Source organism: Syzygium oleosum, unplaced genomic scaffold (assembly GCF_021117445.2).
Source record: "Syzygium oleosum isolate NSW1041296 unplaced genomic scaffold, Sole_v2.1 Sole_v2.23, whole genome shotgun sequence".
Lineage (NCBI taxonomy): Eukaryota > Viridiplantae > Streptophyta > Magnoliopsida > Myrtales > Myrtaceae > Syzygium > Syzygium oleosum.
In genome coordinates this window covers 5,702,412-5,717,743 of record NW_026607507.1, presented here as the reverse complement: position 1 = coordinate 5,717,743, position 15,332 = coordinate 5,702,412, and positions in this window count along the sequence as shown.

The following is a 15,332-nucleotide window of genomic DNA, read 5'->3' as shown; positions in this document are numbered from 1 at the left end:
TTGAAATGTTGATAATTATGAACAATAGTGCTATATTTCTATATCGTCCTTTGGTTTAAGTTAATAATCGAAAAACACTTTGATATACACCTGAACCACGATGCTCGTGCCCGAATCTCTAACACCCGAGCTCGGGTCCATTGAGGTCAGGCTCAAGTCCACAGCGCCTGGGCCCAAGACCTAACGCCCAAACCCAGATTCATGACCCCGGTGCTAGTGTCCGGGTCCCTAGCACCTAGGCCCTCATCCATGGAGGCCGCGCCCGGGCCGGTGTCCATCGAGGTCACACCCAGGCTCAAGTCCATCAAGGCTGGGCTTCGGTCCCCGACGCCCCATTCCCGTGTCCATTGAGTATGGGTCCGGGACCTCAGTGCCCACGCCTGGGACCCCGGCACTCGGACTTGAGACGACATCCCGACCCAAGTCCCTAGTCTTGGGCCCAGGTCAATTCCATCTAGGCTAAGTTTTGGATGCCGGCACCTGCCCAAGTCAATCAAAGCTAGGCTTGAGACCCCAGTGCCCGCAACCAAGTCCATCGAGGTTGGACCCTTGTCCATTGAGGTTGAGACCAGGACCACAGTCCCCAAGCCCATGCCCCCAACTCTTGTGCTCGGGTCCAATGAGGCCAGGATCAAGACCTTAGAGCCCGGGTTTATCGAGGCTAGGCTCGAGTCCTGGCACCTGAGTCGAAGTTCATCGAGGTCGGACTCGAAACCCAAGTGCTCATAGCCAGTTCTTCAGCTGCCTATGTGCAAGTCACTAGCACCCGATAATTTGTGTCTATTTAGAAAATCAAATCAAATTTTCCTTACCAAACAATGAAAAATATTTTCCAGTTCATTTTCAGGTTTCAGCGAAATACCAAAAAATATTGTCGTTTTCCATAAATGTCACATTTTCCGAGAAATAAACGAAGTCTTAATATATCATCAATCATGTAGGCCTTATATGTCATATGTTATTCATTTAGCAAACATTTTTTTTTTGTTAAAGTAAGTAGTATATAACTTTTCAACGCGCATTTTACAACAAGTGAGGCCGAACACAAAAACCTCGTACCTGAAGAGACAAAGGTGTCCCGACAGGTAGAAAGGTGTTGCGGCAAACAAAGGAAGCACAAGAAGCGCTATACGAGAGAGGCTACCCGGCAGCCAACATAAAACACCAACAAAGACTACAAAAGAGGGTCACGAATATAGAATCGATATGCCCCAACCGGCTTGAATCCTTCATTCCGAGGATTGTCTTGAACCGGCTTGAGAGAAAGGCCTTTGTCTCTAACTACCTTGGCAAGATGATTGCGGAGAGCAGGCATAAAAAGGGTGCTATTTCTGAAAAGGATATTATTCCGTTCAACCCAAATGAGATGGCACAATGCCCCAAGAGCAAATCGAGAGATACGGTGATAAAAGCTATCTCCACCAATGAAACGCATACCCCATCGGAGGTTCTCTTTCTAGGACCCATTACGCCATGAAAGATGACAATTAGAAGCCCAATATTGCGCTAGGGAGCCCGTAACATTGCATCCAAAGAACAGATGGTCGACCGAATCAGGTATAATGCGACAGAAGGCGCATAGACCTTCAGATATTCTATGATAGTTGAGAAGGAATACTTGCGTGGGAAGCCTATTAAGGGTCATCAACCACATCAAAAAACCATGGCGCGGTACAATATGACAGTCCCAGATGAAGGTGTCCCAGAAAATCGCTTGTCCTCTTGCCCGAACCAATTCCCAAGCCGAGGTAATAGAGAAAATACCAGACGAATGTCTGAGCCAGACAAAGTGGTATGGTGTATCAGTATTAAGTATTGGGAGAGGAGATGCCCAAGAGTTGAATGATTGCAATACATTCGAATGGTGCCAATCTGAAGAAAGGAACTCACAAACCGAGGCCGAGCGTGGGATACCCGAATAGAAAATATCCCTATCCGAGAAGATCAAATGAAGTGGGCCTTTTGGATGCCAAGAATCAAACCAGAAAGAAGCGGTCTTGCCATTACCTATTCGCCATTTGAATTGCGATTGGAATGTCTGGCGTAAATCCAATATCTTTTTCCACGTCCAGGAGCAGAATGTCGGTTTGGACACAACCCAGAAATTCTTTGATTTGAGGAAATTTGAGTGAATCCGTTTACACCATAGGGATTCTTTGTCCGTGAAGAGGATCCAAATATGTTTGAGCATAGCCGCTTGATTGCAATCAATGAGTCTACGAATGCCCAATCCGCCTTCTTGCTTGGGAAGGCATACCCGACTCCAGGATACCTTGGCCCCACCAACCCCTAAATCAGGACCTTTCCAAAGGAACTGTCTGAGAATCAGTTCTATCCTCGCTATGACCGAACGGGGGAGGGTGAAAATGGAAGCCCAAAAAACATGTATGGCGTGGAGAACAGATTTAATCAGCTGTAGGCGTCCCGCAAAAGAGAGAAACCGATGGGTCCAGGATCGAGCGCGAGCCGTAATGGAATTGACAAGTAATGTACAATCGGCCTTACTCAACCTAGAGGTAGATATAGGAACACCAAGATATCGAAAAGGTAATGTACCTTTGTGGTAACCGAAAGATTGCAGTATTTGGTCCCGCAATTGGGGTGTCCCTCCCGAGAAGAAGATTTCGCTCTTGTTGACATTCGGCTAGAGACCCGACCACCGAGAGAACTGGTCAAGGGCGTCCTTCAGAAGTGCGGTCGATACCAGGTTTGCTTCCGCGAACAAGAGGACATCATCGGCAAAAAATAAATGCGTAAGTCTGGTTGCCTTACACCGCCAGAAAAATTTGAAGCCTGGGAGCTGAGTTTGAGTATTGAGAATGCCAGTGAATACTTCCATGACTAGTGTAAATAAGTAAGGAGATATGGGGTCCCCTTGGCGTATGCCTCTACCACTAGAGAAGAAACCATTGAGAGTCCCATTGATGGCAACTGAGAACTTCGGGGTGGTTACACACTCCATTAGGAGCTTGATAAACACTCGGGGAAATCCAAATGCTTGTAAGGTTCGCTGCAAGAAATCCCAGTCAACAGTATCGTATGCCTTTTGAAAATCTACCTTGATAGCACACTTGGGCGAATAAGGTTGGTGATGGAATCCGGCAAACAACTCTTGGGCAATAAGTATGTTGTCCCCTATTCTCCGTTTTTTAACGAACGCATTCTGCGGAGGGCTAATTATCGAAGGCAAAACCGATGCAATTCTGTTAGCCAGTATCTTGGTAATGCACTTGTAAATCGTATTGCAACAAGCAATAGGCCTAAAGTCATTCAAGGCCGAAGCATTGGGAACCTTAGGCACCAGTGTAAGGATGGTGGCATTGGTCTCCTTAAGAAGGGAGCCAGAAATGAAAAAATCATTAATCGCCAATATGACCGAAGGTCCAACTATTTCCCAGGATTCTAGAAAGAATTCCACATTAAACCCATCCGGTCCCGGGGCTTTGCCCTTAGGAAGGGAGAAGAATGTGTTTTTGATTTCCAATTCAGTGACCTGCTGGGTAAGAAACTGTACCTGGTCCTCAGTGAGCGACCGACCAATCACTTCCTGGATATCCAAGGAAGAAGGCAGCTCACACGAAGAGCTGGGAGCAAGTAAATCCTGGAAGTGATTAACAATATAATTGTGGACAAGAGTCGGATCAGTAAGGGTAGCTCCATTGTCATCTGAAACCGAGATTATACGGTTAAGGATATGTCTTCTGTTGACACAATGGTGGAAATACTTGGTATTCCTATCACCTTCCTTCAGCCATTTGATCCTGGATTTTTGTTTAAAGAACGATTCCTCCTGGAGCCTAAGGGCCATGAATTCCTGAAGCTGATCCTTCTCCAACTCAGCTAGGGACAGGTTTAACGGGTCAATAACCAGAGCATCTTGAGTTACGGACAAAGCCACTCTTGCCTGTGCAGTGCGGCCCGAAATATCTGAAAACGAGTCCTTATTAAGCTGTTTGAGTCTTACTTTGAGTGTCTTCAGCTTGCGGCACAAGATGAACATAGGAGTTCCAGTGATCCGGGATTCCCATGTCTGCGAAACAATAGACCGAAAGGAAGGGTGAGACACCCAATAATTAAAAAACTTGAAGGGCTTCCTGGACGGAGATGGAATCATAATCCGAACGATCATTGGAGTGTGATCGGACACTCCTGGAGCCAAAAAGGAAGCCTCCGAATAGGAGAAGGTGCTACTCCACTTATCATTGACAAGAACTCTATCAATCTTTCTCTGTTTATGGGATGCACCAGAAGATGTCGACCAAGTAAAGCGATGGCCAACATATCTAAGATCATCCAATCCAGCTTGATCTAAACACAATGCAAGTTCATCAAAAGCTGGGATCCAAGCATTGGAGCTGCCCATTCTATCCGAGTGGTCCCGAATGGCGTTGAAGTCACCAGCCACTAGCCAAGGCTCATCAGCAAGAGTCATACTTGTCTGAACAAGATCAGTCCAGAGGGCCCGACGAGCAGTAAAAGTATGCTCACCATAAATTATAGACACATGAAAAGAGATGTTCATTGCCAACATACACATGCCCAAGTGAATAGTCTAAGAGGATTCTGAGCGAACATCTATTTGTACCACCCGGGGGTCCCAGCCAATCCAAATTCTACCCCGAGGAGAGGAATTATAATTAGATGTCCAAGACCAACCCGGAAGTAGCCCCATCGAGATGGCATCAAAAGAGTTTGGGTTGACCTTAGTTTCCAGGATCCCAATGCAAAAAAGGTTTTTAGATCTAACTAATGATCTAATCTCAGCCTGTTTCAAGGGGGCCATAAAGCCCCTAATATTCCAGACGGCAAAAAACATATGTTCAGGAAGAGGCGAGGTTACCTCTTCTTAGGGCGACCCCGTTTTCGAGCTTTAGGGTTGGCCTTCTTAGATGAATTAGGACTACTTCAAGGAACAGGCACCATCGATTCAGGCATGGGAGGGGCTTGAGGGGCTCCTGGTTGAGGGACAGGGGAATGCGATGGGGAATCATCGTCTGCATCGCTACCCACATCACTGGCTGTACCTACTTCAGATTCCTCTGAATCAGCGAGATCGTCCGAAGAAGCGAGGGAGTTCAAAGCTGGATTGGGAGGAGGTTGAGAAGCCAATGGGGCAACAATGTTCCTGGGGGGAGGGGAACTCTGTCCTTGGTTTGAGGAAGATGCCTTAGCGGAGCCTTTTAATTGCACCCCAACTTGTCTTTTGCCAACAGTTTCCCATTTACCTTCGCCTGGAGTAGGGTCATCCTCTGTCTGAAAATCTTGAGCTGGAGGCTTCTGAATACCAGAAACATCTTGACTGGGAAGCGCACACTTGTGGCCAAACGTTCCACATATCGAGCAAGCTATAGGTCGCCATTCATACTCGATCTTAATGGACCAGGTATCATCATTGAGAATGACGTCGATTGAGTCAATCAGCTTCTGAGTTGCTTTGATCTGGATGCAAACTCGGGCAAATGAGATCATCCTCATCTTCTCAGTTTGGACATCAACATATAGGGGCTTGCCAATGGCACTAGCCACGGCACTGATGCCAGACGAGGACCAAAGGGCATAGGGGATGTTTCTCAGCTTGACCCAAACGGGGAGAGACTCATGCTGGTTTTTCTGCATCTTGAGATCCGGATGCATTGCTGCAGGATCATGGGAACTCTAAGAATCGTTAGAGGACCGCTGTCGAGTATTTTCCGGCGAAAGGTGCTATCCGGGATATGGAAGAAGAAAAAGCCATCTCCATTTGCAAGAACATCCACCACTTGTGCTCCCCAAATGTTTTTGATTGCAGATTCAGTCATCTTGAATGGGAGTTTCTTCCCAACAAAATAGCCCACCAGGCATTCCTGTCATTTTGGGTTTGTGTCTCTAAGAATCTCCGGAGAAATTCTAACAATTGGTTTCCCATCTACAATAGTAGGTGGGATGAAAGAGAGATTGTAGCCTTTCTCTGCAGATTTTGCCACAGCCGCCCAAGATCTTTGGGTAGTCTGCGGAATTGGTTCCCGGGAAGGAACTTTAGCTGGTGATTGCCCATCATTTTGGCTTTGCCTTTCCAAGGCTCTGCCTTGCTGGTGGCTTGCTGATCCCCCACCAGTGGAATTAGCCCGAGCCAAGTTGGATGCATGCCTCACCCTACTACGCCCTCTACTTCGTTGGCGCTATTTTGGATGAACCGGATGTGCAGAAGTAGAGCCCCCTACATTAGCATCAGGCAATTGAGATTTCTGTTTAACTATAGCCCCCGAAGTGGGCTGCATCAGATTACCAGGCGGAACATTGGACCCGAGCACTGGGGTCTTTGATTGCTTGGTGCTTGCCAAAGGCAAGGATTGCGAGTGCCGAGGAGGCTCTATAGGAACGAGTTGCCCAGCCATGGAATCCTCAGATCAAGAAATCCATATAGCAATGGAAAGAGGAAAACTCCTATCTAGCAACTCACAGCCAGCAGCTTAACCTCCCCGCAATTCCAGAACCCTTTCGGGTGAACAATCGCACTCAATGGCAATGAACAGTACCGACAGCAGAAATAGTCGAGCAAACCCAGATCTATTTGCCCAGCCAAACGAGTGCACCGCACGGTGAGCCAGAGGAGTATATTTAGAAGTGTTACCTAGCGACCCTAGCTTTCGATTTCCAGAAGAATTGAACCAGCAGAACACCAGAAACGCATCAAACCCAGACGGGTGAACAGTATCCTCAAACGAGCAAACTCAGATCTGCTCGTGCAACCCAGAGAAAACACTGTACGAGAAATCCAAGGAGTATATGGGGAGGATCACCTTGCGCCCCTATCCTCCAAATTCTAGACGAATCGGACCAGCAAGACACCCAGAATCACAGAAGATTCAGACGGGTGTACAGTAAACGAGAACCAGACCGAGAGAGAACTTGGGCGCCTGCTATGAACAGTGCCCGAGGATGAGTGAAAAGTTTTTCTGTTCATTTAGCAAACATTCATATAATAAAAATACAAAAAAAAATATTACATTGCATTTAGGATAATATATTGCACCACCTAAGTTTCCTATAGAATTACATATTTTAGGAAATCATGTAGTAATTAGGAAATTACCTGATTAGATTGAGATTTAATATAAATTATTTCCTAATTAAATTTAGGTCATCATATTTTTTAGGCAGTTTTCTATTTTAGCTTTTAAAGAAAATCTACAAAAAATAGCATGCATATCTCATATAGAAATAGTTTTATAATTCCTATGTCATATATTACATATTATTTAGTAATCATATACTGTAGGGCCATGTCATGTAAATTAATTATTGCATCTCATGCATTGCATATAATTTAATTTTAATTAAAATGAAAAAAAAATCTCACCTAATTAAATAATAGGGTTAATTCGTAGTTAATCCTAACTCGTGTCATTAAGATAGCATGTAGGTTACATTTAAGTCATTGATATAGCTTGCACGTCATTTAGAATTTCATTCTAATTCATTAATGCATGTTATTATAATTTAAATTAAATCATGCTCGTTATGAAAGAAAAATCCAAAAATAACTAATTGGCATTGCATTTAGGAATCATGTTTAGGTCATGCATTATTGTTTGGTTTTCAGTTAACATCTTGCTGAATACTTGGTGTACTGGACGATAATAAAGTCTCGCTTTTGCTTTGATACGAATGTATCAGGGTTGTTTGTCTTTTTCTAGCAATTTATTTATCGCATTGATTTGTTGAGTTTTACATTCATAATTGTGCACCCGCATAAAAACCTCTCACATGTTGTGGTGTAAGAATAAAATTGACCAAGACTACTTATAAGATTATTGTCGCAACCTAAAATTTCTCAGGCTAATGGATTATTAAGACTAAGCCTAACTCGGGCCCTCCCAAGCTCTACCAATTCGCGACTTAGGGTTTAAGTTTTTAATATGCAAAAGTTTTCATACTTGGAGTCGCCACTAATCTATTTGTGGTAGGTCGATTAGAAACCTAAATAAAACATAGGAAGATATGTTTTATTCCTACGAACCAGAGATTCTAAGCTCGGGGACTTGGTTACGCTAGATCTAGTCTAACGCCCTTTCGGTACCTTTTCTTTTCAAAAATATTTATGCAGGCAGTCTGGATCCATTTTATTACCTAATCACTAACATGTGAGGTGTTCATGCTGGTGCGCAAACCACCAATTTAACACCCAAGAAAACAGTAAATAAATTGCAAGATTGAGAGAATGACGTACCTTAAAACAACGCAAGCGTCTGCATTATTAGTAGAAAATCACACAGACAATTCTAATATGATTTCTAATTAACAAAGCAAGGCACTCAAAGTGTTCTTTAGGGTTTGCGCTTTATTAAAATACAAACTAACCTATATGCAATGACGTGCAAAAAATGACATGCAATTAATGCAACCTAGCATGCGAACTATATGTCATGCGACGATGTGACCTAATTCTAATGACGGACAAATGATTTATTTTTGGTATTTTTTTCAATGAAATTCGGAATTAAAAATACTCAAATCAACATGCAATCTATCCTAAAGAAAATGATTTGATCTATCCTAAAGTGATTCTTTTTTTGGGATTTTTATTAAAATTCGAAATCTAAATATCCTAAATAATCCACAAAGATTAAAACAATTTCTAATTTAAACCAGGAAATATGCTACTCTAAATCCCAATTTAAATCAAATAATTACCTTACTCTCTTGGATATATTTAGGATTCTTTAAGCATGCAAAATTTCTAATTTAAATCTAACTAACAAATTTTTGGATTTTCTTTATTTAAAAAAAAGAGCAATCAAACAAAGATAACAATCACATTCAAACGATCCACGCAATCCACAATATTCTTCTTATCAAATTCGAATTAGGAAAGAGAATCGAACTAACGGTCATATCTATAGGGTTATAGATATCGACAGACAGCTGATTGCTTGAATTTGGAAAGCAGATAAAATCGATTATCACATCCAAGTAGTTATGGATGAGATAACAATTTCCGTATCACCGCATATCGTACCTTATGGATAAGGTCGGATAGTCGTCCAGATACGTTGCCAAATTAGGAATAATTCCTAATTTTGAGTGTTTTAGAATATTGCAGATAGAGCAAACAATATCCTAAGATATCTAAATATCCACACAATATTCACAGAATATTCTAACATCCGAAAATTAAGAAACCAAATATTCTGAAAATATTGAATAACATCCTTACCTAATTTCGAGATATTTCCAAATTTGGACTCGCGGATCGGGATTACAGATTGGGAAGAGCGGCGGTGGGACGGACTGCACGGGATCGGCGGTGACCAGGCTTGGCGTCGAGCTTGCGGTGGGTCACAATTGGCTCATCGGCGTCGAAGTGAGGTAACAAAGCAACAACTCACTGTTCAACACCTTGGGATTCTCTATTCACTGATGAAACTCTCTGTTTTACTTTGGCCATGCAACCCAACACCTTAGCTCACGGTTTTCACTTCCACCTCTCTTGGTTGGATGCCTTTTCTTTGACCACCGAATGACTCTAAGCTGGGATGGACTTACTAGGAGCAACTCAAAACCTGCAATAAAGACAGCGAAAAGGGTAGTCACTGGGGTCTCGCCTGCGTCGATGCGGCGTGGCAGCTGGCTTGCGGACTGGGCATGACGAGGCCTCGCCGGACGAGACGTTGGAGCCGATTTGCTGGACGTTTGCTGGGTTGCTGAGATTTTTCTTTTTTTGGAAGGAACTGGACACTGAGCAGTGGCTAGTGTCAGGACTGCTCTGCAAAATCGAGATCTCGCTTGAAAGTGCTCACTGGAAGTGTCGGCCCTGTCGTGAAGGTGCCAAGGTTGCAACGAGTCGTCGGGTGCATCATATGCAGCTGGTCTTCGGCGTAGGCAGGTAGCGCCAAGACAAAGAAAGCAGGCGTCGCGGTAGTCGTGCAGGTGCTCCGTTGGGCTTCGTCGGCGCCGGTGAGTTGCAAATCGAAGCTCCAAGCGGGAATGCCAAAGGAAGAAGATGACACTCTCCCTTTTCTCACTTTTCTGTATTATCCTCTGCTTTTTTTTCTTTTGGCTTCTCTATGAGTGCAGAACGTGGAGACCTTTTGCTCTCCACCTTGACCCTCGTGAGTTGAGCCTCCTGCGGAAAGAACAGAAATAATCTCTCTCTCTCTCTCTGCGATTTTTCTTTCTCGCTTTCCTGTGGCCGTGTGTTCTACTATATGGCCCTCCTTGCTCTAAAAAATTGTGTTCTCTGAAAATTATGAGAGCTCTTTGATTATGACGCATAACGACATATTTATATCGCAACCGTAGGTTAATTAACTGCGCTTCATAATCCTAATGGGCTTAGACTTAGGCTTTATCATTTAATTTTATTTTAATTCCAAATGGGCTAAATTAATTCAGGCTGATTTAAGCTCAAATTAAAACAACCAAAGCCTTTTAGACTTGTGAATTTTGGCCCCCAATTCCTTGAGTGAGCCGAGTGCTCGAGCTCAGATTACGCGATGAATTTTCAGCTTTCTGGCCACCGCCGGTCCGATACGGAATGTAACTAACCTATATGAACTTAAACTATATGCTATGCAATTTTAATATTTTTGTTTAGGGGTTAAAATTTAATCCCTAATTTTCTATGCAAATTATTATTAAATGGTCGGTCGAAATTTAGGTGTCAACAATTATTTTTGAAATAAAGAGAAAATGTACCTAATTGCAAGAGCATCTCTAATCGATCTGTAATAGATTATTGGCGACTCCAAATTGAATTGATTTGTATGTTTCATTAATTAAATCACAAACTCAAAGTTGCGATTAGTATGGGCTTGGAAGAGGCCATGCTAAGTATTTGCTTAACAATCTAATAATTTTTCTTTGGTGTTTCAACTCTAGGAAGGTCATGACAACCGTCCTACAAAATTGCAAGAGCTCGTTGCATGTGAAGAGCATTTGTTTGTGCCCTTCTTTTAATTCTTGATTTTGGACCCAACGACCATATCTAACGTTCATGATTGTTATATCTCTTTTTTTTTTCTTTTTTTTACTCCAATCTTTCCATTTTGCTTATTTAATTAAACACCCCAGCAAGAAATTTCATATCAGTCCATTTAACGATATGAAATTTAAACATTACTATAGTTTCATTCAAGTATATTTTAATTTATGATCTTTATAAAAATATAACTTCATTTAGAGTTATATTAGGTTTAGTTCATATTCCTTCCATTTTAATATAAGTGTTTTCATAAGAATATTTAATAACTATAATAATTAATTTATAGATTTCCCATACTTATATTAATCTAAATCATGTTCCTGATTTTTTAGATAGATAAGATTTTTAATTTGTTGTGTTTCACGTTTCTTAATTAAATTTTGTTAAATCTGTAAATTAGTAAATTAAAATAACAGGAACATCAACCTGGTACAACACTAATGAGAATCAAAAAGGATAGCCAAAATTTTTGTCGATATAGGAATTGGATTGAAATGAAAAGATATTCTAGAATTCAGGCTATAGCGTAACTATGAAAAATTTTGACTTTTTCATGAAAAATTGAGGGACTAGATTGAACTAATTGACAGTTCGGGGAGAAAACAGAATATTTAGGAAATGACTATATTGAACAAATAAAAAATTCAAAGATGATGTTGCACCTTGGGACAAAGTTTATGGACTGTTTGTTTCATTATCCCAAAGAAAAACCATGTTTTAAACTGTTTCCCTGCAATCGGCCAAAATTTGATTCTCGTGCATAGGTCCGAACCCAAAATGAAACAGTCCTACCTGAACCCGATTCAAAAGTTTTTGGAATCTATAACCGACTCGATTCTATTCTCCCCAGAATTGGACCAATTGATATTTGACTGGGCCTCACAAAACTATTAGGAGCTCGTCCAATTAAGGACTAATTGCGTAGGCCTATAAGCACCGAGACTTTTTTGAGCCGATTTTTGTTGAAAAAGAAACAAGCAACAGCATTCACTCACAAAACACTAGTCGCGACCTTCGGAAAAGCACACAACTATAAGTATAACTCTCAAACATTTTCCGAAAAATGGTTGATTATATTGTTTAGAAAAATTAGTCAACCAAAAATATTTTCATTATCGATAACAATCTATACCTGACTATTTTAGTAGGCGATGAAATTTTTTTCCATTCATTTAGTTTTGTAAGCGATACAAGCAATTATTTTTTGGAAAATATTTTCCAAATCATTCATTTTCTGCGAAACGAGCGCACCCTAAGTGTCAGAATTTTTCAATTGATCTCTTAAAGTCAAGCGATATTTGAAAGCGTGAGAGTCCATTATGTGAACGAAAATGCATGGCTCGACAAAGCAAAATTTTCTTTTCTTTTTTCTCAAGGGCCTAGCAAATATCCCGCATTCCTCCAAAAAAGGAGGGAAGAAAGTACTTAGCAATTTAGGTCGCACATGGGAGTCGTGGACAAGAGAGATTATGAAGCATCTCTTTAGGGGACGAGGAATTTAGGTTGTCCTCGCGTTCCCAATGGGGCCTAACTCCATGCCAAATCCTCCACTTTCGAATGTTGTCTTTATGCGCAACCTCTCAAACTCCCAAGCAAGCATCCAAAGCAATCATGAATTAAAAGTAGTGTGATGACAATTTGTCGAAGGAGTCCAAAAACAAAACGGAAAAAAGGTTCGAGACTCAAAAGTTATATATATAATCTTATAAATCTGAAAAAGGTTTGCAATTATAGGAGAGTTTTTTTTCATTATCAGGCCGATACTGAGTTTTTCTAAGAATTATCTGGATATTTATAGATGTATACATAGAAGATTGTTGTGTACAAAGGATGTGCAATTACTCTTGAGAGCAATTTCTATAATATAAAATTTGGTTTTCATAATTTAATAATTTATTCATTAACTTTATTGGGTATTATTGTCCTTTTAAGAGTCATCGGATGATTCTTTCGATCCCTTGCTTTTTGCAAATTCACGTCTAATCTTCTTTAAAGTCTAAATTGAGTTGATATGAAGAGAGATATGATGGAGATCCTGTTCCTTTGATGTTTTGTAAAGATTCGACACATCTTTCCCTCTCGCGTAGTTTTTAAAGCTTCCCGTGACACACGATTTGTCGAAGGAGGCCAAAAAAAACGGAAAAAGGTTCGAGACTCAAAAGTTATATTTATATATATAAATATATATATAAAATCTTATAAATCTGAAAAAGGTTTGCAATTATAGGAGAGTTTTTTTCATTATTAGACCGATACTAAGTTTTTCTAAGAATTATCTGAATATTGATAGATGTATACATAGAAGGTTGTCGTGTACAAAGGATGTGCAATTACTCTCGAGAGCAATTTCTATAATATAAAATTTGGTTTTCATAATTTAGTAATTTATTCATTAACTTAATTGGGTATTATTGTCCTTTTAAGAGTCACCGGATGATTCTTTCAATCCCTTTCTTTTTGCAAATTCACGTCTAATCTTCTTTAAGGTCTGAATTGAGTTGATATGAAGAGAGATATGATGGAGTTCCTGGTCCTTTGATGTTTTGTAAAGATTCGACACATCTTTCCCTCTCACATAGTCCTTAAAGCTTCCCGTGAGACACGATTTGTCGAAAGAGTCCAAAAAAAAATGGAAAAAGGTTCGAGACTCAAAAGTTATATATATATAATCTTATAAATCTGAAAAAGTTTTGCAATCATAGGAGAGTTTTTTTCATTATTAGACCGATACTAAGTTTTTCTAAGAATTATCTAAATATTGATAGATGTATACATAGAAGGTTGTCATGTACAAAGGATGTGCAATTACTCTCGAGAGCAATTTCTATAATATAAAATTTGGTTTTCATAATTTAGTAATTTATTTATTAACTTAATTGGGTATTATTGTCCTTTTAAGAGTCACCGGATGATTCTTTCAATCGCTTTCTTTTTGGAAATTAACGTCTAATCTTCTTTAAGGTCTAAATTGAGTTGATATGAAGAGAGATATGATGGAGTTCATGTTCCTTTGATGTTTTGTAAAGATTGGACACATCTTTCCCTCTCGCGTAGTTCTTAAAGCATCCCGTGACACACGATTTGTCGAAGGAGTCCAAAAAAAACGGAAAAAGGTTCGAGACTCAAAAGTTATATATATAAATCTGAAAAAGGTTTGCAATTATAGGAGAGTTTTTCTCATTATTAGGCCGATACTAGTTTTTCTAGCTATTTTCTGAATATTGATAGATATATACATAGAAGGTTGTCATGTACAAAGGATGTGCAATTACTCTCGAGAGCAATTTCTATAATATAAAATTTGGTTTTCATAATTTAGTAATTTATTCATTAACTTTATTGGGTATTATTGTCCTTTTAAGAGTCACCGGATGATTCTTTCGATCCCTTGCTTTTTGCAAATTTACATCTAATCTTCTTTAAGGTCTGAATTGAGTTGATATGAAGAGAGATATGATGGAGTTCCTGTTCTTTTGATGTTTTGTAAAGATGCGACACATCGTTCCCTCTCTCGTAGTCCTTAAAGCTTCCTGTGACACACGATTTGTCGAAGGAGTAAAAAAAAAATGGAAAAAGGTTCGAGACTCAAAAGTTATATATATATATATATATTCTTATAAATCTGAAAAAGGTTTGCAATTATAGGAGAGTTTTTTTCATTATTAGGCCGATACTGAGTTTTTCTAAGAATTATCTGAATATTGATAGATGTATACATAGAAGGTTGTCGTGTACAAAGGATGTGCAATTACTCTCGAGAGCAATTTCTATAATATAAAATTTGGCTTTCATAATTTAGTAATTTATTCATTAACTTTATTGGGTATTATTTAAAGAAAGTAAAAGAAGCTTTGAATTTTTTTAAATTTTCCTTGTTCTTCTGTTGACGTACAAAATACGTTTAAATAGATACATAGTTATATGATGAGGGCAAAATTGATTCCTTAAATCAAGGAAAGTATCCTCAAATTGAGGAAAGAATTTAAATTCAAATCGAGGAAATTATCCTAAAAGATTTTAGGATGATATGAGATTATCCTAAAAGATTTTAGGATGATATGTTGTCATCCCCCCTCAAGCTGAGCACGGTTGGCTGAAGGTGAAGCTTGCTCTGCAAAAATCTGATGCGATTAGAACTTAGACCTTTTGTGAACAAATCTGCAATTTGATCTTTGCTGGAGATGAACTGAACAGTGAGAATCTTACACCCAACTAGTTCCCGGACATAATGAAAATCGATAGGGACATGTTTCGTTCTTGAATGGAAAACTGGATTGTAGGCGAGAGAGATTGCTGAAACGTTATCACACCAGATGGTGAGTGGCGTAAGGAGTGGGCAATGCAATTCATGTAACAAGGAACATAGCCA